At 39.1% G+C, this 8,245-nt stretch overlaps 1 pseudogene; it reads left to right on the forward strand.

The window, feature by feature from the left end:
- The first annotated feature begins 6,916 nt into the window (after positions 1-6,916).
- On the forward strand, positions 6,917-7,834 carry LOC149144038 (ATP-dependent 6-phosphofructokinase 3 pseudogene; annotated as a pseudogene).
- The last annotated feature ends 411 nt before the right edge of the window (positions 7,835-8,245 follow it).

Raw genomic sequence — 8,245 nt, forward strand, 5'->3', positions numbered from 1 at the left:
TTTGGTAATTAATTGGAGAGGACCATGTCTTCTCCCAAGTAAATTTGAGAGGACATTTTGGGGATGAGATATGAATATATAATTTGGTAATTAATTGGATAGGACCATGTCTTCTCCCAAGTAAATTTGAGAGGATATTTTGGGGATATGGATATTTAAATTGGAATAAATGGAAGGAGACCATATCCTATCAAAATTTAAATTTGAGGAGGTAAGTTGGGAATTGAATAATAACAAAATTTATATCAGTAATAAATTTACAGTTTCACCAATGTAGGTATGTACCAATATTTCTTGATAATTATAAGTCAATATTTTAAGGAAATTTAAACACTAGTAAAATTTGCATGATAAGATTAAGTAGGGCATTACATACACTCCTCCTTCAGAAAACTTCGTCCCGAAGTTAGAGTGTAAAAGATACAAGGAGTTTGAAGCAGTTTGGCAATAAGGCATAACAAAATAGAGAGAGAGTTATAGTAGTAAAATTTGATAAGTCAGACAATGACATTGCGTTCCATCAAGAGTCTCCAACTGATCTATATCCTCCTATCCTTCCTGACCTACTTCCGTTCCCACCCTATCCATCCTCTGCTGCTATATAAAACCAATATGGCGTAAGCTTCGACTATATCGACCTAACTTCCCCAACAGGCAACTGGCAATCGTCATCACACATCTAGGGGAGCGTGTCCACCACTGCCCTCCCACGGTTCCAGGTTTGGAGATTACACGGTGGGAAATATCTCCACCCCTTCTCACAACTAGGGTCAACACCCTAATATGGACCACAATACAACCCTGGTTGGATACTTGTCATCGAATAATCCAGTCAGGTAGTCTTTTCACCTGTCATTCACATTTTACCCATGTCATAAGAATGCATATCTAGTAGATATAAAATGTAATAGAAAAATGTACATTATACCTTTCTTCATGAGAAGTCTTGACCTTCCCCCAATGGAAGAGTAGATCTTGGCTATCATATAGTTCTTTCCAATCTATGGGTTAGTTCTCATTCATGCATTTATATAACAACAAGATATATATAGATAAGCGATCTTAAACATCATGTTATTAATTCTAGTACCCACATGTCAATCTTACAGTTCATACTGGAAATAAATCATAATTTCACTAAGTCATTCATTAAATAAATCATATCCACTTGAGCCATACATGAAACAACAATAATTCTGATAAGTCATGCACTAGATAATTCATCACCAAGTAAGTCATACATTAGGCCATACATCAAACATTTCCATCATCAATACCAAATCCATCTAATGATTCATATAAGTAGTTTCACATGTCCAACTAAATGCATCAATATTACATAGCGTTCATAAATAAATAACATGGAATTGTAAAATAGAGCCTCAGCATAGGTAGCTATCTAAGTCAAAATGGGCATCACAGATGCTTGAAAAGTGAGGGGTAGTCATGATGTATAGTCTCTGCATCCTCCCAAGTAGCAGATCCTGGGCTATACTTGTCCCACTGGATCTTAACCTGGTCCACCATGCGATGTCTGAGCTGCTGAACTCTACTGTACAATATGCATAATGGTTTGACTACTATGGTTCCCATGTACGAGACCTGCAATTCCCTCCAATCCAGTTTGTGAGATTCATCAGAAACATAATGTCGTAAAATAGATACATGAAAAACATCATGAGTTTTATGCAAATGGGGTGGCAGTACAAGACGATATGCAACTGGTCCAATCTTCTCCTTGATCCTAAAAGGTCTTACGAATCGAGGTGACAACTTCATCCCTTTCCCAAACTGAATGGTGCTTTTGTTGGGTTGGATACGAATAAAAACTTAGTCCTTTACTTCATAATTGTGATCAATCCTATGTGAATCAACATAACTCTTCTGTCTATCTTGAGCTTTCTTTAACCTTTGTCGAATCTATTTTACCTATTCCTCCATTTCTTGAACTAATTCTGGCCCAACTATTACTCGGTCCTCCAAATTTTCCCAACTCAACGACGTCCTACATGGCCTTCCATATAGAGCTTGATAAGGGGGCATCCCGATTGAACTGTGGTAACTGTTATTATAGGAAAACTCTACCAATGGTAAGTACCTTTCCCACTGAGTCTGATTATCCATGACATACATCCTAAGCATGTCTTCCATAACCTGATTTACTCTTTCAGTCTGCCCATTTGTTTTTGGATGATATGCAATGCTCAGATTCAACTGAGTCCCTAGTGTTGATTGCAAACTTGTCCAAAACCTATTTGTAAATCGAGATTCCCTATCAGAAATGATCTTTGTGGGTAACTCATGTAGTCGAATAACTTCACTTATAAAAATTCGTGCCACATCAGTAACATCGTAAGTGTCTCTTACTGCAATGAAATGGGAACTTTTGGTCAATTTATCAACTATAACCAATATAGCATTATGCCTCTCGGATGTGAGTGGCAAACCCACAAAAAAATCCATAGGAATTACCTCCCATTTAGACATAGTGATGTCATGTGGTTTTAGGAGTCCTGCTAGATGGCGATGATCAACCTTCACTTGTTGACATTCAAGACATTTGGCGACAAAATGGACTATGTTGTGCTTCATGCCTACCCAAAAGAAGAGTTTCTTCGTGTCTGCGTGCATCTTCTTCACTCCAGGATGTGCACAATAGAGTGATCTATGTGATTCTTCGAGGATGGTCCTTCTTATACCCCCTTCCTTAGGTATGTACATTCTCCCTTGAAATCTCAATAGTCCATCTGGTTCAAGGACATATCCCTCAAACTTTGGTTCTATTTGCTTCCCACTTTGGAGTGCTAAGATAACCTTTAGATACCAACTATCTTCAAAGATTTTCTCCAACACATGTTCCCTCAAATTTACCTTTAATGCTACTAGGGAGAAGGTTCGTGATCTCCTGCTTAGTGCATCAACCACCACATTCTCCTTTCCCCTGATGTATGAGATCTCAAAATAATAATCACTCATGAATTCGCTCCACCGCCTTTGTTTAGCATTCAAATCCCTTTGAATGAAGAGATGCTTCAGTCTTTGATGATCTGTTCTTAACTCAAATCTTCTCCCAACGAGGTAGTGTCTCCACAGTTTCAAAGCTAACATCACTACTGCTAATTCTAGGTCATGGGTAGCATACAACTCTTCATGTTTCTTCAAAGTTCTAGATGCGTAAGCTATTACTCCCCCTTCTTGCATCAATACTACACCCAATCCTTGCTTTGAAGCATCGATGCAGACAATGAAGTCTTTTTCCATGTCCGATACTTGAAGGATCGGTGCACTAGTTAGTAACCTCTTTAGTTCTGTGAATGTAGTGTCACATTCATATGCCCATTCATACCTGACCCCCTTTTGCTGTAATGTGGTGATGGGTTTTGCAATCCTCGAAAACCATTCCACAAACCTGCAATAATACCCTGCTAGCCCCATAAAACTACGCACCTCATGAGCATTTTTTGGTACTGGCCAATCCATTATGGCCTTCATCTTTTCTGGGTCAACTGAAATCCCTTCTCCTGAAATGATGTGCCCAAGGTAATGAAATTTCTTCTAAAAGAAGGAACATTTTGACAATTTTCCATACAATTAATTTTTCCTTAAGCAAGTTAATACAAAACTTAGGTGCTTTTCATGCTCCTTTTCATTCTTGGAATACACAAGAATGCCATCCAGAAAGACTTGCTAAAATTGGTCCAAATACTTCCTGAACACACCATTCATGAGGCTCATGAATACTGCTGGTGCATTGGTCAAACCAAATGGAACAACTACGAACTCGTAGTGCCCAAACCGAGTTCAAAATGCATTTTTTGAGATGTCCTCTTCCTTAATCCTCAATTGGTGGTATCTAGATCGTAGATCGATCTTTGAGAAAACCACTGCTCCCTTCATTTGATCAAATAGGTCATCTATTCGAGGTATCGGGTACCTATTCTTTATTGTGGATCTATTCAAGTCCCTATAATCTATGAATAACCGTAAGGAACCATCCTTCTTCTTGAAAAAAATCATTGGTGCACCCCAAGGTGAAATACTAGGTCTGATAAATCCCAAGTCTAAGAGCTCTTTTAACTACATCTGCAACTCACAAAGTTCTGGAGTTGTCATCCTATAGGGTGTCTTAGATATTGGTTCTGCACCAGGTTTTAGGTCGATTGTGAAATCAATCTCCCTTACAGGAGGTAATCTAGGCAATTCCTTAGGAAAAACATCCTTGAATTCTGACAAAATTGGGTGTTGATCTAGGGAGGGTCCTTTCTGGTCACTTACAGCCTCGACCACATATAGCTTGCAACCTTGTCGGAGACAACGTTTTACCTTCATCATGGATATGAATCATAGCGACACTCCTCTCTTGATTCCAAAAATCTCAATTGGCCTACCTTCATCATCTAAACAAATCACCTTCTTCTTGAAACAGTCTACCAAAGCTCGATGAGCTTCTAGCCAGTCCATTCCAATAATTACATCATACGTCCCCAATGTTGTGACGTATGCCTTCAACTTAGTCATACACACCCCAAGGTTTACCTGACATTGGTCAACACTAGGTCCTACTACCTGTTTTATCCTAGAAGCCATCTCCACTTGCTTAAAGTCATCGTGCTCATAGGCTGCCAACCCACAGTTTTCTAATGCAACTGGTGAAATGAAACTATCTGTAGCACCTGAATCAATTTTTTTCAACTTTTACTTTGTTTATCATACTTGAGGTTTCTACCAGGGAAAACTGGTGTTCAACTTGTTGTTTATCAACTGCTGCATAGATTCGATGGTGGATACTTGCCCCCCCCATTGGCACTTTTCCTTCTCTACAGTTGTTACTAGTTTGTAACTCAGGGCAGTCACGTTGGTAATGAGGTCCCCTGCATCCCCAACAAGTGATGCATGGTAGACCTTGAACCAAATGTTGTGGAGTTCTTTGGAAAGAGTTCCTTCCCTTGGGACCCCTACCCATACCTATTTCTCCTCATGTATGACCTTGATTTGCATGCGCCCTTGAAGCTGCGGGTGAAGTTGCACTAGTAACCATTGAAATCCCCACTGTCGGTGCTCCGGGTACAACCCTGTTTCCATATGGTGGTGGCCTCAAACTTCCTCCCCTGGGGAAGGTACGAGGGGCCTTCCCCATAAACCTTGGTTGGCATGGAAAAATGGTTTTGTTTCCACCCTTTAAGTCTAAGTGTTCTTCAACATAACGAGCCTGTTCCACAACTTCTGCAACTGAGGATGGTTTCCACATCTGCACCATTGCCCTAATATTAGGGTTCAATCCATAAATAAAACGATCTGCTTGGCGCTGGTCAGTATCCATGTAGGAGACATACTTGACCAATTCCATGAATCTAATTTCATATTCTTCTACCATACGATTTCCCTGTACCAAGGCATGGAAGGCTCCTACCTGTTGTTCTTCATAATATGCTAATAGGTACCTTTTATTGAATCTCTCCTCAAATGACTCCCAAGTAACTATGTCCGGAGTGAGGTGTAGTTGACACTATAAGTTACCCCACCAATTCAGAGCACTATCTCTGTGTTGGAATATTTCTATTTCAGCTTTTGAATTGGAATTATAATCCCTTAGTGCGAAGCACCTTCTCATTCCTTCTAACCAGGCTTTTGCACATAAATTGGCACGACCTACAGCAAACTCTGGGAGCTTAATTTTTTGGAGCTCCCTAGTAATGTCCTCGATTGGAGGTCCTCTATCAAAGTCTCTTGATCCATCGAGATTTCCTAACCCTGATGGAGGGTGCTCCACTTCCACTTCATTTTTTTGGCGCCCTTTTAAGGTCTCATTAATTGCTTCTAGGGAACGCAAGATGAGAGTCAACTCCGGTGAAGGTAATGGGTCATTTGTAGGAGGTCCTTATGATGATCCTCCTTGACCTTGATTTCTTCACGTCCTCACCATTTTGAATTGTTCAAATATCTGTATGATACATAAGACTTATTAGCACAACTTAGGGCCTTGTCAATTCTTACTCGGCTCACACATGTTTTGCATAATGATAGATGCAAGTTTTCCTTTTGTTATACTTGTAAATGACTATTTCTAATATTGAGATGATAACCATGGGTCTACTAAATCCTCTCCCATTTCTATCTAAGCAAGTGCTACCATGCACTGCTAGTCACCCTCAAATATCTTTAGATATCCCTAAACAACCATCCTAAATCCATCTTAAATATTTTGAGCGTTCACATAAACATTAGCTTACCATTTTAATCACATTATTATACTAGGTGTCCTCTAGAAATTCCATCAACAATGTTAGATTAGTTTTCAAAGTGGATGCCTAGCTGTCTCAATCGACTCCATATTGACACTATTGTTAGATGTATACTATCCAATTGATGTATATAGAATGGCTAGTGCTACATGCTTTAAGATAATAGTATTGTATATTGTATGTGATTCTAACATACAAATCTATTGTTGTTCACATTTGACAACTTTAATGTATTAAAATCTACTAAGAGAAAAGAGAAATATGTTTTGTGCAATGCAATGGACTCCATATTATATGAGTATATTTTAGAGTATGAATGAGACCAATTACCAAATTCCTCTAGATACAAAGAGGAAAACATTAACATCCCAAAATCAAACTCCATTACCATGTCAATGCCATTACATTTTGTATTGTTTATCCTCAACTCTAACTAATTGAAACTCAGAAAATGTATAGTTTATAATGAACCTAACACTTGGAGGAAGCCATGGGCATCTTTCATGAATGAGGACTCCTATTGGATCCAAATGTGTATGACAAGGTTCTAAAGAGATGCATTTTATTGAATAATTTGTCAAGCAATGATGTGTACATACTCTAATATATTTTTTTTGTATTCAAATCTGTAACCGAAAACACATATTCTTAACTATTATGCCTAGAAAAACTAAAATCCAAACCCTTTGCAGGATAATCCTGCTTATTCATTTGTCATGCAATACTTTGTCAATCCTGATGATTTAGTTGCAAAGGATAATGTTGTGCGATTGAACAACCCAAGAGGAGTTCACTTTTGTCGGGCAGGTCCTCGAGAATGGATGAAGTGCGTGCTTGTGTGGTAACATGTGGTGGATTATGTCCGGGGCTGAATACTGTCATACGAGAAATTGTATGTGGATTATATAATATGTATGGAGTTCATGAGATCATTGGGATTGAGGGAGGATACAAAGGGTTTTATGCTCGCAATACCATTCCATTAACACCGAAGACTGTGAATGATATTCACAAACGTGGAGGCACTATTCTTGGCACTTCAAGGGGTGGTCATGAGACATCAAAAATAGTTGACAGCATTCAAGACCGTGGCATTAATCAGGTTTATATAATTGAGGGGATGGAACCCAAAGAGGAGCAACTATTATTTATGAGGAAATTCGAAAGCGTGGTTTGAAAGTTGCAGTTGCGGGAATCCCCAAAACTATTGACAACGATATTGCAAGGAAGCCCAATGGGCTATAAATGCAGCACATGTAGAAGCAGAGAGTGTTAAGAATGGCATAGGCCTTGTCAAGCTCATGGGTCGCTACAGTGGGTACATTGCCATGTATGCCACACTTGCAAGCTGGGATGTGGATTGTTGTCTAATCCTGAAATCACCATTTTACCTTGAAGGTGAAGGTGGCCTTTATGAATTTGTTTAAAAGCGCTTGAAGGAAAATGGACACATAGTTATAGTTGTAGCTGAAGACGCTAAACAAGAACTTGTTGTTGAGAGTGTACAAAATATGGATTCACGTGACGCCTCAGGAAACCAGTTACTTCTTGATGTTGGCTTATGGCTCTCTGAGAACTCAAAGATTATTTGACTGGTTGAATACCCTATGCTTGCTGGGGTAGTCGTGTACCTTTGCTGAAGGAGTCGTGGGCACTTATCTATCTCTGTTGGGTATTATTTCAAAGAGAAATGGCAACGACATACTTGGAGTTGAGTCCCTTCTTCATTGGCTAGGTGTGAGGCATTCTTTCAGAGCAAAGACCAATATCTGGGCAAGACATTCGAACTAATGACAACTGGGAGAGTTTTCTGAGTTATTGGGAGCTGGCATAAAGTGTTGGGCCTACGTACTATCTCCTGGTATCATATTTCTCAAGCCAAATATGAGACTGTCACCACAAATGGACTGAAATTGTTGTATGTACCTTTTCTAATGGGTGTCACTAAATATCAGAATTCAGGTCAAATGGTTCCCTTGGATGAAATTATAAGATTGAAAGAG

This window comes from Pinus tabuliformis, chromosome X (assembly GCF_031772625.1).
Source record: "Pinus tabuliformis cultivar Carrire ecotype Pingquan chromosome X, CPIR1, whole genome shotgun sequence".
NCBI classification, from domain to species: domain Eukaryota; kingdom Viridiplantae; phylum Streptophyta; class Pinopsida; order Pinales; family Pinaceae; genus Pinus; species Pinus tabuliformis.